The sequence below is a fragment of the Salmo salar genome, chromosome ssa02, assembly GCF_905237065.1.
Source record: "Salmo salar chromosome ssa02, Ssal_v3.1, whole genome shotgun sequence".
NCBI classification, from domain to species: domain Eukaryota; kingdom Metazoa; phylum Chordata; class Actinopteri; order Salmoniformes; family Salmonidae; genus Salmo; species Salmo salar.
In genome coordinates, this window is record NC_059443.1 from 92873049 (window position 1) to 92892497 (window position 19449).

Here is a 19449-nt window from a genome sequence, read left to right on the forward strand (position 1 = left end):
CTATATATCTACTGTATGACAGGTAGAACCAATACAACACATTACAACACCTATACATCTACTGTAAGACAGGTAGAACCATTATAACACCTATATATCTACTGTATGACAGGTAGAACCATTATAATACATTATAACACCTATATATCTACTGTATGACAGGTAGAACAATTATAACACCTATATATTTACTGTATGACAGGTGGAACCATTATAACACATTATAACACCTATATATCTACTGTATGACAGGTAGAACAATTACAACACCTGTATATCTACTGTATGACAGGTAGAACCATTATAACACCAATATATCTACTGTATGACAGGAAGAACAATTTAACACCTCTATATCTACTGTATGACAGGTAAAACCATTATAACACATTATAACACCTATATATCTACGGTATGACAGGTATAACCATTATAACACCTATATATCTACTGTATGACAGGTAGAACCATTATAACACCTATATATCTACTGTATGACAGGTAGAACCATTACAACACCTATATATCTAATGTATGACAGGTAGAACCATTATAACACCAATATATCTACTGTATGACAGGAAGAACCATTATAACACGTATATATCTACTGTATGACGGGTAGAACCATTATAATACATTATAACACATATATATCTACTGTATGACAAGTAGAACCAATACAACACATTACAACACCTATATATCTACTGTATGACAGGTAGAACCATTATAATACATTATAACACCTATATATCTACTGTATGACAGGTAGAACAATTATAACACCTACATATTTACTGTATGACAGGTGGAACCATTATAACACATTATAACACCTATATATCTCCTGTATGACATGTAGAACCATTACAACACCTATAAATCTACTGTATGACAGGTAGAACCATTATAACACCAATATATCTACTGTATGACAGGAAGAACAATTTAACACCTATATATCTACTGTATGACAGGTAAAACCATTATAACACATTATAACACCTATATATCTACTGTATGACAGGTAGAACCATTATAACACCAAAATATCTACTGTATGACAGGAAGAACCATTATAACACGTATATATCTACTGTATGACAGGTAAAACCATTATAACACATTATAACAGCTATATATCTACTGTATGTCAGGTAGAACCATTATAACACATTATAACACCTATATATCTACTGTATGACAGGTAGAACCATTATAACACCTATATATCTACTGTATGACAGGTAGAACCATTATAACACCTATATATCTACTGTATGACGGGTAGAACCATTATAATACATTATAACACCTATATATCTACTGTATGACAGGTAGAACCAATATAACACATTAAAACACCTATATATCTACTGTATGACAGGTAGAACCATTATAACACCTATATATCTACTGTATGACAGGTAGAACCATTATAATACATTATAACACCTATATATCTACTGTATGACAGGTAGAACAATTATAACTCCTATATATTTACTGTATGACAGGTGGAAACATAATAACACATTATAACACCTATATATCTACTGTATGACAGGTAGAACCAATATAACACATTACAACACCTATATATCTACTGTATGACAGGTAGAACCCTTATAACACCTATATATCTACTGTATGACAGGTAAAACAATTATAACACATTGTAACACCTATATATCTACTGTATGTCAGGTAGAACCATTATAACACTTATATATCTACTGTATGACGGGTAGAACCATTCTAATACATTATAACACCTATATATCTACTGTATGACAGGTAGAACAATTATAACACCTATATATTTACTGTATGACAGGTGGAACCATTATAACACATTATAACACCTATATATCTACTGTATGACAGGTAGAACCATTATAACACCTATATATCTACTGTAAGACAGGTAGAACCATTACAACATCTATATATCTACTGTATGACAGGAAGAACCATTATAACACCAATATATCTACTGTATGACAGGTAAAACCATTATAACACATTATAACACCTATATATCTACTGTATGACAGGTAGAACCATTATAACACCTATATATCTACTGTATGACAGGAAGAACCATTATAACACCTAAATATCTACTGTATGACAGGTAAAACCATTATAACACATTATAACACCTATATATCTACTGTATGTCAGGTAGAACCATTATAACACCTATATATCTACTGTATTACAGGTAGACCCATTATAATACATTATAACACCTATATATCTACTGTATGACAGGTAGAACAATTATAACACCTATATATTTACTGTATGACAGGTGGAACCATTATAACACATAACACCTATATATCTACTGTATGACAGGTCGAACCATTATAACACCTATATATCTACTGTATGACAGTTAGAACCATTACAACACCTATATATCTACTGTATGACAGGTAAAACCATTATAACACATTATAACACCTATAAATCTACTGTATGTCAGGTAGAACCATTATAACACCTATAAATCTACTGTATGACGGGTAGAACCATTATAATACATTATAACACCTATATATCTACTGTATGACAGGTAGAACCAATACAACACATTACAACACCTATACTATACTGTATGACAGGTAGAACCATTATAACACCTATATATCTACTGTATGACAGGTAAAACCATTATAATACATTATAACACCTATATATCTACTGTATGACAGGTAGAACAATTATAACACCTATATATTTACTGTATGACGGGTAGAACCATTATAATACATTATAACACCTATATATCTACTGTATGACAGGTAGAACCATTATAACACCTATATATTTACTGTATGACAGGTAGAACCATTACAACACCTATATACTTACTGTATGACAGGTGGAACCATTATAACACATTATAACACCTATATATCTACTGTATGACAGGTAGAACATTATAACACCTATATATCTACTGAATGACAGGTAAAAATATTATAACACATTATAACACCTATATATCTACTGTATGTCAGGTAGAACCATTATAACACCTATATATCTACTGTATGACGGGTAGAACCATTATAATACATTATAACACCTATATATCTACTGTATGACAGGTAAAACCAATACAACACATTACAACACCTATACATCTACTGTATGACAGGTAGAACCATTATAACACCTATATATCTACTGTATGACAGGTAGAACCATTATAATACATTATAACACCTATATATCTACTGTATGACAGGTAGAACAATTATAACACCTATATATTTACTGTATGACAGGTGGAACCATTATAACACATTATAACACCAATATATCTACTGTATGACAGGTAGAACAATTACAACACCTATATATCTACTGTATGACAGGTAGAACCATTATAACACCAATATATCTACTGTATGACAGGAAGAACAATTTAACACCTATATATCTACTGTATGACAGGTAAAACCATTATAACACATTATAACACCTATATATCTACTGTATGACAGGTATAACCATTATAACACCTATATATCTACTGTATGACAGGTAGAACCATTATAACACCTATATATCTACTGTATGACAGGTAGAAACATTACAACACCTATATATCTACTGTATGACAGGTAGAACCATTATAACACCAATATATCTACTTTATGACAGGAAGAACCATTATAACACGTATATAACTACTGTATGACAGGTAAAACCATTATAACACATTATAACACCTATATATCTACTGTATGTCAGGTAGAACCATTATAACACCTATATATCTACTGTATGACGGGTAGAACCATTATAATACATTATAACACCTATATATCTACTGTATGACAGGTAGAACAATTATAACACCTATATATTTACTGTATGACAGGTGGAACCATTATAACACATTATAACACCTATATATCTACTGTATGACAGGTAGAACCATTACAACACCTATATATCTACTGTATGACAGGTAGAACCATTATAACACCAATATATATCTACTGTATGACAGGTAAAACCATTATAACACATTATAACACCTATATATCTACTGTATGACAGGTAGAACCATTATAACACCTATATATCTACTGTTTGACAGGTAGAACCATTATAACACCTATATATCTACTGTATGACGGGTAGAACCATTATAATACATTATAACACCTATATGTCTACTGTATGACAGGTAGAACCAATATAACACATTACAACACCTATATATCTACTGTATGACAGGTAGAACCATTATAACACCTATATATCTACTGTATGACAGGTAGAACCATTATAATACATTATAACACCTATATATCTACTGTATGACAGGTAGAACAATTATAACACCTATATATTTACTGTATGACAGGTGGAAACATTATAACACATTATAACACCTATATATCTACTGTATGACAGGTAGAACCAATACAACACATTACAACATCTATATATCTACTGTATGACAGGTAGAACCATTATAACACCTATATATCTACTGTATGACAGGTAAAACCATTATAACACATTATAACACCTATATATCTACTGTATGTCAGGTAGAACCATTATAACACCTATATATCTACTGTATGACGGGTAGAACCATTCTAATACATTATAACACCTATATATCTACTGTATGACAGGTAGAACAATTATAACACCTATATATTTACTGTATGACAGGTGGAACCATTATAACACATTATAACACCTATATATCTACTGTATGACAGGTAGAACCATTATAACACCTCTATATCTACTGTATGACAGGTAGAACCATTACAACACCTATATATCTACTGTATGACAGGAAGAACCATTATAACACCTAAATATCTACTGTATGACAGGTAAAACCATTATAACACATTATAACACCTATATATCTACTGTATGACAGGTAGAACCATTATAACACCTATATATCTACTGTATGACAGGTAGAACGATTATAACACCTATATATCTACTGTATGACAGGTTGAACCATTACAACACCTATATATCTACTGTATGACAGGTAGAACCATTATATCACCAATATATCTACTGTATGACAGGAAGAACCAATTTAACACCTATATATCTACTGTATGACAGGTAAAACCATTATAACACATTATAACACCTATATATCTACTGTATGTCAGGTAGAAACATTATAACACCTATATATCTACTGTATGACAGGTAGAACCATTATAATACATTATAACACCTATATATCTACTGTATGACAGGTAGAACAATTATAACACCTATATATTTACTGTATGACAGGTGGAACCATTATAACACATTATAACACCTATATATCTACTGTATGACAGGTAGAACCATTATAACACCTATATATCTACTGTTTGACAGGAGGAACCATTATAACACCTATATATCTACTGTATGACGGGTAGAACCATTATAACACATTATAACACCTATATATCTACTGTATGACAGGTAGAACCATTACAACACCTATATATCTACTGTATGACAGGTAGAACCATTATAACACCAATATATATCTACTGTATGACAGGTAAAACCATTATAACACATTATAACACCTATATATCTACTGTATGACAGGTAGAACCATTATAACACCTATATATCTACTGTTTGACAGGTAGAACCATTATAACACCTATATATCTACTGTATGACGGGTAGAACCATTATAATACATTATAACACCTATATGTCTACTGTATGACAGGTAGAACCAATATAACACATTACAACACCTATATATCTACTGTATGACAGGTAGAATCATTATAACACCTATATATCTACTGTATGACAGGTAGAACCATTATAATACATTATAACACCTATATATCTACTGTATGACAGGTAGAACAATTATAACACCTATATATTTACTGTATGACAGGTGGAAACATTATAACACATTATAACACCTATATATCTACTGTATGACAGGTAGAACCAATACAACACATTACAACATCTATATATCTACTGTATGACAGGTAGAACCATTATAACACCTATATATCTACTGTATGACAGGTAGAACCATTATAACACCTATATATCTACTGTATGACAGGTAAAACCATTATAACACATTATAACACCTATATATCTACTGTATGTCAGGTAGAACCATTATAACACCTATATATCTACTGTATGACGGGTAGAACCATTCTAATACATTATAACACCTATATATCTACTGTATGACAGGTAGAACAATTATAACACCTATATATTTACTGTATGACAGGTGGAACCATTATAACACATTATAACACCTATATATCTACTGTATGACAGGTAGAACCATTATAACACCTCTATATCTACTGTATGACAGGTAGAACCATTACAACATCTATATATCTACTGTATGACAGGAAGAATCATTATAACACCAATATATCTACTGTATGACAGGTAAAACCATTATAACACATTATAACACATATATTTCTCCTGTATGACAGGTAGAACCATTATAACACCTATATATCTACTGTATGACAGGAAGAACCATTATAACACCTAAATATCTACTGTATGACAGGTAAAACCATTATAACACATTATAACACCTATATATCTACTGTATGACAGGTAGAACCATTATAACACCTATATATCTACTGTATGACAGGTAGAACGATTATAACACCTATATATCTACTGTATGACAGGTTGAACCATTACAACACCTATATATCTACTGTATGACAGGTAGAACCATTATATCACCAATATATCTACTGTATGACAGGAAGAACCAATTTAACACCTATATATCTACTGTATGACAGGTAAAACCATTATAACACATTATAACACCTATATATCTACTGTATGTCAGGTAGAACCATTATAACACCTATATATCTACTGTATGACAGGTAGAACCATTATAATACATTATAACACCTATATATCTACTGTATGCCAGGTAGAACAATTATAACACCTATATATTTACTGTATGACAGGTGGAACCATTATAACACATTATAACACCTATATATCTACTGTATGACAGGTAGAACCATTATAAAACCTATATATCTACTGTATGACAGTTCGAACCATTACAACACCTATATATCTACTGTATGACAGGTAAAACCATTATAACACATTATAACACCTATATATCTACTTTATGTCAGGTAGAACCATTATAACACCTATAAATCTACTGTATGACGGGTAGAACCATTATAATACATTATAACACCTATATATCTACTGTATGACAGGTAGAACCAATACAACACATTACAACACCTATACTATACTGTATGACAGGTAGAACCATTATAACACCTATATATCTACTGTATGACAGGTAGAACCATTATAATACATTATAACACCTATATATCTACTGTATGACAGGTAGAACAATTATAACACCTATATATTTACTGTATGACAGGTATAACCATTACAACACCTATATATCTACTGTATGACAGGTAGAACCATTATAACACCATGCTTTCCACCTGGCTACCCCTACCCCGGTCAACAGCACTGCACCCCCCACAGCAACTCGCCCAAGCTTTCCCCCATTTCTCCTTCTCCCAAATCCAGTCAGCTGATGTTCTGAAAGAGCTGCAAAATCTGGACCCCTACAAATCAGCCGGGCTAGACAATCTGGACCCTTTCTTTCTAAAATGATCTGCCGAAATTGTTGTAACCCCTATTACTAGCCTGTTCAACCTCTCTTTCATGTCGTCTGAGATTCCCATAGATTGGAAAGCAGCTGCTGTCATCCCCCTCTTCAAAGGAGGGGACACTCTTGACCCAAATTGCTCTAGACCTATATCCATCCTACCCTGCCTTTCTAAGGTCTTCTAAAGCCAAGTCAACAAACAGATTACCGACCATTTCGAATCCCACCGTACCTTCTCTGCTATGCAATCTGGTTTCAGAGCTGGTCATGGGTGCACCTCAGCCACGCTCAAGGTGCTAAACGATATCGTAACCGCCATCGATGTGAAACAATACTGTGCTTCCGTTTTCATTGACCTGGCCAAAGCTTTCGACTCTGTCAATCACCACATCCTCATCGGCAGGCTCAATAGCCTTGGTTTCTCTAATGATTGCATCGACCTGGTTCACCAACTACTTCTCTGATAGAGTTCAGTGTGTCAAATCGGAGGGCCTGTTGTCCGGACCTCTGGCAGTCTCTATGGGGGTGCCACAGGGTTCAATTCTTAGGCCAACTCTTTTCTCTGTATACATCAATGATGTCGCTCTTGCTGCTGGTGAATCTCTGATCCACTTCTATGCAGACCACACCATTCTGTATACTTCTGGCCCTTCTTTGGACACTGTGTTAACAACCCTCCAGACGAGCTTCAATGCCATACAACTCTCCTTCCGTGGCCTCCAACTGCTCCTAAATACAAGTAAAACTAAATGCATGCTCTTCAACCGATCGCTGCCTGCACCTGCCTGCCCATCCAGCATCACTACTCTGGACGGTTCTGACTTAGAATATGTGGACAACTATAAATACCTAGGTGTCTGGTTAGACTGTAAACTCTCCTTCCAGACTCACATCAAACATCTCCAATCCAAAGTTAAATCTAGAATTGGCTTCCTATTTCGCAACAAAGCATCCTTCACTCATGCTGCCAAACGTACCCTCGTAAAACTGACCATCCTACCGATCCTCGACTTTGGCGATGTAATTTACAAAATAGCCTCCAATACCCTACTCAACAAACTGGATGCAGTCTATCACAGTGCCATCCGTTTTGTCACCAAAGCCCCATATACTACCCACCACTGCGACCTGTATGATCTCGTTGGCTGGCCTTCGCTTCATAATCGTTGCCAAACCCACTGGCTCCAGGTCATCTACAAGACGCTGCTAGGTAAAGTCCCCCCTTATCTCCGCTCACTGGTCACCATAGCAGCACCCACCTGTAGCATGCGCTCCAGCAGGTATATCTCTCTGGTCACCCCCAAAGCCAATTCCTCCTTTGGCCGTCTCGCTTTCCAGTTCTCTGCTGCCAATCATTGGAACGAACTACAAAAATCTCTGAAACTGGAAACACTTATCTCCCTCACTAGCTTTAAGCACCAGCTATCAGAGCAGCTCACAGATCACTGCACCTGTACATAGCCCATCTATAATTTACCCCAAACAACTACCTCTTCCCCTACTGTATTTATTTATTTTATTTTGCTCCTTTGCATCCCATTATCTCTATTTCTACTTTGCACTTATATATCTACTGTATGACACGTAGAACCATTACAACACCTATATATCTAATGTATGACAGGTAGAACCATTATAACACATTATAACTCCTATATATCTACTGTATGACAGGTAGAACCATTATAATACATTATAACACCTATTTATCTAATGTATGACAGGTAGAAACATTACAACACCTATATATTTACTGTATGACAGGTAGAACAATTATAACACCTATATATCTACTGTATGACAGGTAGAACCAATATAACACATTACAACACCTATATATCTACTGTATGACAGGTAGAACCATTATAACACCTATATATCTACTGTATGACAGGTAGAACCATTATAACACCTATATATCTACTGTATGACAGGTAGAACCATTATAACACCTATATATCTACTGTATGACAGGTAGAACCAATATAACACATTACAACACCTACTTGGAACCCTACTAACGCACGTGACGTCCCCCAAAGGCTAACTTGCTAGCCCTGGTCTACTAACTGCTAGCTTGCCTGCCCCGGTCTACTAACTGCTAGCTTGCCTGCCCCGGTCTGCTAACTGCTTGCCTGCTAACCCGGTCTGCTAACTGCTAGCTTGCCTGCCCCAGTCTGCTAACTGCTTGCTTGCCTGCCCCGGTCTGCTAACTGCTTGCTTGCTAACCCGGTCTGCTAACTGCTAGCTTGCCTGCCCCGGTCTGCTAACTGCTAGCTTGCCTGCCCCGGTCTGCTAACTGCTTGCCTGCTAACCCGGTCTGCTAACTGCTAGCTTGCCTGCCCCAGTCTGCTAACTGCTTGCTTGCCTGCCCCGGTCTGCTAACTGCTTGCCTGCTAACCTGGTCTGCTAACTGCTAGCTTGCCTGCCCCAGTCTGCTAACTGCTTGCTTGCTAACCCGGTCTGCTAACTGCTAGCTTGCCAGCCCCGGTCTACTAACTGCTAGCTTGCCAGCCCTGGTCTACTAACTGCTAGCTTGCCTGCCCCGGTCTACTAACTGCTAGCTTGCCTGCCCCGGTCTACTAACTGCTAGCTTGCCAGCCCCGGTCTACTAACTGCTAGCTTGCCTGCCCCGGTCTGCTAACTGCTAGCTTGCTAACCCGGTCTGCTAACTGCTAGCTTACCTTTGACTGTACATTATGCCTTTATGCTATCGTGCTCAGAAACCTGCTCCTTTTACTCTCTATTCCGAACGTGCTAGACGGCCAGTTCTTATTGCCTTTAGCCTTACCCTTATCGTACTCCTCCTCTGGTGATGTAGAGGTTAACCCAGGCCCTGCAGTGCCTAGCTCCACTCCCATTCCCCAGGCGCTCTCATTTGTTGACTTCTGTAACCGTAAAAGCCTTGGTTTCATGCATGTTAACATTAGAAGCCTCCTCCCTAAGTTTGTTTTATTCACTGCTTTAGCACACTCCGCCAACCCTGATGTCCTAGCCGTGTCTGAATTCTGGCTTAGGAAAACCACCAAAAACCCTGAAATCTCCATCGCTAACTACAACATTTTCCGCCAAGATAGAACTTGGTGAACATGTTGTCAGTCTTCTGGAAGGTGACATATCGTCTCACAGTGTAGCGACCCTCAGGGTTCATCTCGGTCTCTGACGAGTTGCTTGTGTCAGTGGGTTCGGTAGCAGAGAGGATGTTTCCTTGACTGTCCAACAACTCAAGCTCAGGCTGTGGATACCAGCCTCCAGAGTTACACTTCAGGACCACCCCCCAGCCTTTGGTTCCATTAATAGAGATCACTGGCTGAGATACAGCACCTACACAGATACAAGATAAAACAGATCACTGGCTGGGATACAGCACCTACAGATACAAGATAAACCAGAGATCACTGGCTGAGATACAGCACCTACGCAGATACAAGATAAAACAGATCACTGGCTGGGATACAGCACCTACAGATACAAGATAAACCCGAGATCACTGGCTGAGATACAGCACCTACACAGATACAAGATAACACAGAGATCACTGGCTGAGATAGAGCACCTACACAGATACAAGATAAAACCGATCACTGGCTGAGATACAGCACCTACACAGATACAAGATAACACAGAGATCACTGGCTGAGATACAGCACCTACAGATACAAGATAAAACCGATCACTGGCTGGGATACAGCACCTACACAGATACAAGATAAACACAGAGATCACTGGCTGAGATACAGCACCTACACAGATACAAGATAAACACAGAGATCACTGGCTGAGATACAGCACCTACACAGATACAAGATAAAACAGATAAGATCATTTCCCCTTTCAGCATATAGAGCTATGAATGTCCACTCCAGTATTTATGATTTACCAACTATGAGTGGAATGGTTGTTTCCTTCATCAGTGTTGGAATGAAGCACTTGTAGTGTCCAGCATCAGAGAGAGTAACTCTGGTCAGTTTTAAAGGAGACATTGCCGTTCTTCAGTTCTTCTTTAAACAGTGATGTCCTTCCCCTGTAGGATGTAAGCTGGTGACCGTTGGAGTCTCGACCTTCACGGTAAAGATGGACCCTTTCAGTTTTCAGGTCAGATCTTGTCCACTCCACCATCATGTCCACAGCGCTGACGTTGGGTTTCAGGTAGCACGGTAGTACGACATCGTCACCGGCCAAGGCAACGACTGGGTCAGCTGAACCAACAAGTTGAATCTGAGACGACCCTGGAGATAAAAAAAATAATAAATGACACGGTGAATGAAATACTTGAATTTTCTCCTAATGTGCCGCCCTCTACTGACAAGAGTCTTAGCTAACACTAGCATGCTAACGCTAGCATGCTAACGACGCTAGCATGCTAACAACGCTAGCATGCTAACACTAGCATGCTAACGTTAGCTAATGTTTTTATAACTAACCCAAGATAGACCATAGCTTGTTGTTTCCAATGGGAGCAAATTAATCATAGTAGGGCAGAACAAGCAAGGAGGGGGGAAGAGCCAAAAATCGAGCTAGTGAGATCCTATTGGCTCATTCTAGCATTTATTTGCATATTTTCATGTGTGTGAGCAATAACTCAATTCGCCGTTGGCACTCTTTATAAACAATGCCATTTTTTAAAACTTTGGCAAAGGGTAAAGTCACAAAAAACTCAGTCCACTCTGATAATATAATTCGTATTTTAGGCTTTTAAGCTCCGATTTAACTAGCTATGTATCTAATCTGGTTTCGGCGTGAGAAAATTTGTGAAGTCCCAAATTCACACGAGAATTTCATAATTCGTGGATTATGGCACCTCAGAAATAAAAGATTTCTCACGGATTAATCGGCAAAAGAAAAAAAACGAATCGCTTTAGCAAGAGGCTGGTTTTCACTTGGTTTAATGTGGCGTACCCTATTTCTGTTTTGATACAAATTTTTGTTACTTTTCAGTAATTTGTGCAAAATGTTTCTCACGTCGTCTACTAATTGACAGAGGATCAGGTCTGTCTATCAGCGCAGCCAATGTCCCCTTATACCGCGAGCACATCGTGCCTGCTCCACTTACTTACTGCTCGCTCTAGACCAGGGGTCACCCACAGGTCAATCACCTCCTCACTGATATCTCTAGACCAGGGGTCACCCACAGGTCAATCACCTCCTCACTGATATCTCTAGACCAGGGGTCACCAACAGGTCAATCACTGATATCTCTAGACCAGGGGTCACCAACAGGTCAATCACTTACTCACTGCTCGCTCTAGACCAGGGGTCACCAACAGGTCAATCACTGATATCTCTAGACCAGGGGTCACCAACAGGTCAATCACTGATATCTCTAGACCAGGGGTCACCCACAGGTCGCTCACTGATATCTCTAGACCAGGGGTCTAGGTGTACGTAAACTTCCGACTTCAACTGTAACTACCTCATCTATCACCAGTTATTGATGTTGTTATTGATGTTGTTCTTGATGTTGTTCTTGCTGTTGTTCTTGATGTTGATATTGATGTTGTTCTTGATGTTGTTCTTGATGTTGATATTGATGTTGATATTGATGTTGTTCTTGATGTTGTTATTGATGTTGATATTGATGTTGTTCTTGATGTTGTTATTGATGTTGATATTGATGTTGTTCTTGATGTTGTTATTGATGTTGTTCTTGATGTTGATATTGATGTTGTTATTGATGTTGTTCTTGATGTTGATATTGATGTTGTTCTTGATGTTGTTATTGATGTTGTTCTTGATGTTGTTATTGATGTTGTTCTTGATGTTGTTATTGATGTTGTTCTTGATGTTGATATTGATGTTGATATTGATGTTGATATTGATGTTGTTCTTGATGTTGTTCTTGATGTTGATATTGATGTTGATATTGATGTTGTTCTTGATGTTGTTATTGATGTTGATATTGATGTTGTTCTTGATGTTGTTATTGATGTTGATATTGATGTTGTTCTTGATGTTGTTATTGATGTTGTTCTTGATGTTGATATTGATGTTGTTATTGATGTTGTTCTTGATGTTGATATTGATGTTGTTCTTGATGTTGTTATTGATGTTGTTCTTGATGTTGTTATTGATGTTGTTCTTGATGTTGTTATTGATGTTGTTCTTGATGTTGATATTGATGTTGTTCTTGATGTTGATATTGATGTTGATATTGATGTTGTTCTTGATGTTGTTCTTGATGTTGTTCTTGTGTTCTTCTTTCTCTACTGGCATTGACACTTTTTGTTCTTGTTTTAATATATTGATACTTTCAATTTTTTTGTTACTAATATGCAAGTAACCATTTCACTGTACTGTTTACACCTCCTCTATCCTGCACATGTGTAACGTTCGTCGTTGAAGGGGGACCAAAATGCAGCGGGTATATTTATCATCTTCTTATTTATTTAAGGAAAAACCACTTAAACAGTCCAATAAGGTGCACAGACTATCAGACTATACTGGAAACAACCACCCACAAAACACAAGAGAAACAAACCCCAACTAAATATGGCCTCCAATTAGAGGCAACAGCAACCAGCTGCCTCTAATTGGAGGTCCTACCAAAACCCCAACATAGAAATAGAAAAACTAGATAACTACACTCTGTTAACTACACTACCGTACTCACTCTGTTTAGCACACTACCGTACTCACTCTGTTTAGCACACTACCTTACTCACTCTGTTTAGCACACTACCGTACTCACTCTGTTAACTACACTACCGTACTCACTCTGTTTAGTACACTACCGTACTCACTCTGTTTAGCACACTACCGTACTCACTCTGTTTACTACCGTACTCACTCTGTTTAGCACCCTACTGTACTCACTCTGTTTAGCACCCTACCTTACTCACTCTGTTTAGCACACTACCGTACTCACTCTGTTTACTACCGTACTCACTCTGTTTAGCACACTACCTTACTCACTCTGTTTAGCACACTACCGTACTCACTCTGTTTACTACCGTACTCACTCTGTTTAGCACCCTACTGTACTCACTCTGTTTAGCACCCTACTGTACTCACTCTGTTTAGCACCCTACTGTACTCACTCTGTTTAGCACACTACCGTACTCACTCTGTTTAGTACACTACCGTACTCACTGTGTTCACTACCGTACTCACTCTGTTTAGCACACTACCGTACTCACTCTGTTTACTACCGTACTCACTCTGTTTAGTACACTACCGTACTCACTCTGTTTAGTACACTATCGTACTCACTCTGTTTAGTACACTACCGTACTCACTCTGTTTAGTACACTACCGTACTCACTCTGTTTAGTACACTACCGTACTCACTCTGTTTACTACCGTACTCACTCTGTTTACTACCGTACTCACTCTGTTTACTACCGTACTCACTCTGTTTACTACCGTACTCACTCTGTTTAGTACATTACAGTACTCACTCTGTTTAGCACACTACCGTACTCACTCTGTTTACTACACTACCGTACTCACTCTGTTTAGCACACTACCGTACTCACTCTGTTTAGCACACTACCGTACTCACTCTGTTTAGTACACTACCGTACTCACTCTGTTTAGTACACTACCGTACTCACTCTGTTTAGCACACTACCGTACTCACTGTGTTCACTACCGTACTCACTCTGTTTAGCACACTACCGTAATCACTCTGTTTAGTACACTACCGTACTCACTCTGTTTAGTACACTACCGTACTCACTCTGTTTAGTACACTACTCACTCTGTTTACTACCGTACTCACTCTGTTTAGCACACTACCGTACTCACTCTGTTTAGTACACTACCGTACTCACTCTGTTTAGTACACTACCGTACTCACTCTGTTTAGTACACTACCGTACTCACTCTGTTTAGTACACTACCGTACTCACTCTGTTTAGTACACTACTCACTCTGTTTACTACCGTACTCACTCTGTTTAGCACACTACCGTACTCACTCTGTTTAGTACACTACCGTACTCACTCTGTTTACTACACTACCGTACTCACTCTGTTTAGCACACTACCGTACTCACTCTGTTTACTACCGTACTCACTCTGTTTAGTACACTACCGTACTCACTCTGTTTAGCACACTACCGTACTCACTCTGTTTAGTACACTACCGTACTCACTCTGTTTAGTACACTACCGTACTCACTCTGTTAACTACCGTACTCACTCTGTTTACTACACTACCGTACTCACTCTGTTTAGTACACTACCGTACTCACTCTGTTTAGCTACACTACCGTACTCACTCTGTTTACTACCGTACTCACTCTGTTTACTACCGTACTCACTCTGTTTAGCACACTACCGTACTCACTCTGTTTAGTACACTACCGTACTCACTCTGTTTAGTACACTACCGTACTCACTCTGTTTAGTACACTACCGTACTCACTCTGTTTAGCACACTACCGTACTCACTCTGTTTAGTACACTACCGTACTCACTCTGTTTAGTACACTACCGTACTCACTCTGTTTAGTACACTACCGTACTCACTCTGTTTACTACCGTACTCACTCTGTTTAGTACACTACCGTACTCACTCTGTTTACTACCGTACTCACTCTGTTTAGCACACTACCGTACTCACTCTGTTTAGCACACTACCGTACTCACTCTGTTTAGCACACTACCGTACTCACTCTGTTTACTACCGTACTCACTCTGTTTAGCACACTACCGTACTCACTCTGTTTAGCACACTACCGTACTCACTCTGTTTAGCACACTACCGTACTCACTCTGTTTAGCACACTACCGTACTCACTCTGTTTAGCACACTACCGTACTCACTCTGTTTAGCACACTACCGTACTCACTCTGTTTAGCACACTACCGTACTCACTCTGTTTACTACCGTACTCACTCTGTTTAGTTCACTACCGTACTCACTCTGTTTAGTACACTATCGTACTCACTCTGTTTAGTACACTACCTTACTCACGCTGTTTAGTACACTACCGTACTCACTCTGTTTACTACCGTACTCACTCTGTTTAGCACACTACCGTACTCACTCTGTTAACTACACTACCGTACTCACTCTGTTAACTACACTACCGTACTCACTCTGTTTACTACACTACCGTACTCACTCTGTTTACTACACTACCGTACTCACTCTGTTAACTACACTACCGTACTCACTCTGTTTAGCACACTACCGTACTCACTCTGTTTAGTACACTACCGTACTCACTCTGTTTACTACACTACCGTACTCACTCTGTTTAGCACTACCGTACTCACTCTGTTTAGCACACTACCGTACTCACTCTGTTTAGCACACTACCGTACTCACTCTGTTTAGCACACTACCGTACTCACTCTGTTTACTACACTACCGTACTCACTCTGTTTAGCACACTACCGTACTCACTCTGTTTAGCACACTACCGTACTCACTCTGTTTAGCACCCTACTGTACTCACTCTGTTTAGCACCCTACCGTACTCACTCTGTTTAGCACACTACCGTACTCACTCTGTTTAGCACACTACCGTACTCACTCTGTTTACTACCGTACTCACTCTGTTTAGCACCCTACTGTACTCACTCTGTTTAGCACCCTACCGTACTCACTCTGTTTAGCACACTACCGTACTCACTCTGTTTAGCACACTACCGTACTCACTCTGTTTAGTACACTACCGTACTCACTCTGTTTAGCACACTACCGTACTCACTCTGTTTACTACCGTACTCACTCTGTTTAGCACACTACCGTACTCACTCTGTTTAGTACACTACCGTACTCACTCTGTTTAGTACACTACCGTACTCACTCTGTTTAGTACACTACCGTACTCACTCTGTTTAGTACACTACCGTACTCACTCTGTTTAGTACACTACCGTACTCACTCTGTTTAGTACACTACCGTACTCACTCTGTTTAGTACACTACCGTACTCACTCTGTTTAGTACACTACCGTACTCACTCTGTTTAGCACACTACCGTACTCACTCTGTTTAGCACACTACCGTACTCACTCTGTTTAGTACACTACCGTACTCACTCTGTTTAGTACACTACCGTACTCACTCTGTTTAGTACACTACCGTACTCACTCTGTTTAGCACACTACCGTACTCACTCTGTTTAGCACACTACCGTACTCACTCTGTTTAGTACACTACCGTACTCACTCTGTTTACTACACTACCGTACTCACTCTGTTTACTACACTACCGTACTCACTCTGTTTACTACCGTACTCACTCTGTTTACTACCGTACTCACTCTGTTTACTACCGTACTCACTCTGTTTACTACCGTACTCACTCTGTTTAGCACACTACCGTTACTCACTCTGTTTAGCACACTACCGTACTCACTCTGTTTACTACCGTACTCACTCTGTTTAGTACACTACCGTACTCACTCTGTTTAGTACACTACCGTACTCACTCTGTTTAGTACACTACCGTACTCACTCTGTTTAGCACACTACCGTACTCACTCTGTTTAGTACACTACCGTACTCACTCTGTTTAGTACACTACCGTACTCACTCTGTTTAGTACACTACCGTACTCACTCTGTTTACTACCGTACTCACTCTGTTTAGTACACTACCGTACTCACTCTGTTTAGTACACTACCGTACTCACTCTGTTTACTACCGTACTCACTCTGTTTAGCACACTACCGTACTCACTCTGTTTAGCACACTACCGTACTCACTCTGTTTACTACCGTACTCACTCTGTTTAGCACACTACACTACTCACTCTGTTTAGCACACTACCGTACTCACTCTGTTTAGCACACTACCGTACTCACTCTGTTTAGCACACTACCTTACTCACTCTGTTTAGCACACTACCGTACTCACTCTGTTTACTACCGTACTCACTCTGTTTAGCACACTACCGTACTCACTCTGTTTAGTACACTACCGTACTCACTCTGTTTAGTACACTACCGTACTCACTCTGTTTAGTACACTACCGTACTCACTCTGTTTACTACCGTACTCACTCTGTTTAGCACACTACCGTACTCACTCTGTTTAGCACACTACCGTACTCACTCTGTTTAGCACACTACCGTACTCACTCTGTTTACTACCCGTACTCACTCTGTTTACTCACTACCGTACTCACTCTGTTTACACTACCGTACTCACTCTGTTTACTACACTACCGTACTCACTCTGTTTACTACACTACCGTACTCACTCTGTTTAGCACACTACCGTACTCACTCTGTTTAGCACACTACCGTACTCACTCTGTTTAGCACACTACCGTACTCACTCTGTTTAGCACACTACCGTACTCACTCTGTTTAGTACACTACCGTACTCACTCTGTTTAGCACACTACCGTACTCACTCTGTTTAGCACACTACCGTACTCACTCTGTTTACTACACTACCGTACTCACTCTGTTTAGTACACTACCGTACTCACTCTGTTTAGTACACTACCGTACTCACTCTGTTTAGCACACTACCGTACTCACTCTGTTTAGCACACTACCGTACTCACTCTGTTTAGCACACTACCGTACTCACTCTGTTTAGTACACTACCGTACTCACTCTGTTTAGCACACTACCGTACTCACTCTGTTTACTACCGTACTCACTCTGTTTAGCACACTACCGTACTCACTCTGTTTAGCACACTACCGTACTCACTCTGTTTAGCACACTACCGTACTCACTCTGTTTAGCACACTACCGTACTCACTCTGTTTACTACCGTACTCACTCTGTTTACTACCGTACTCACTCTGTTTAGTACACTA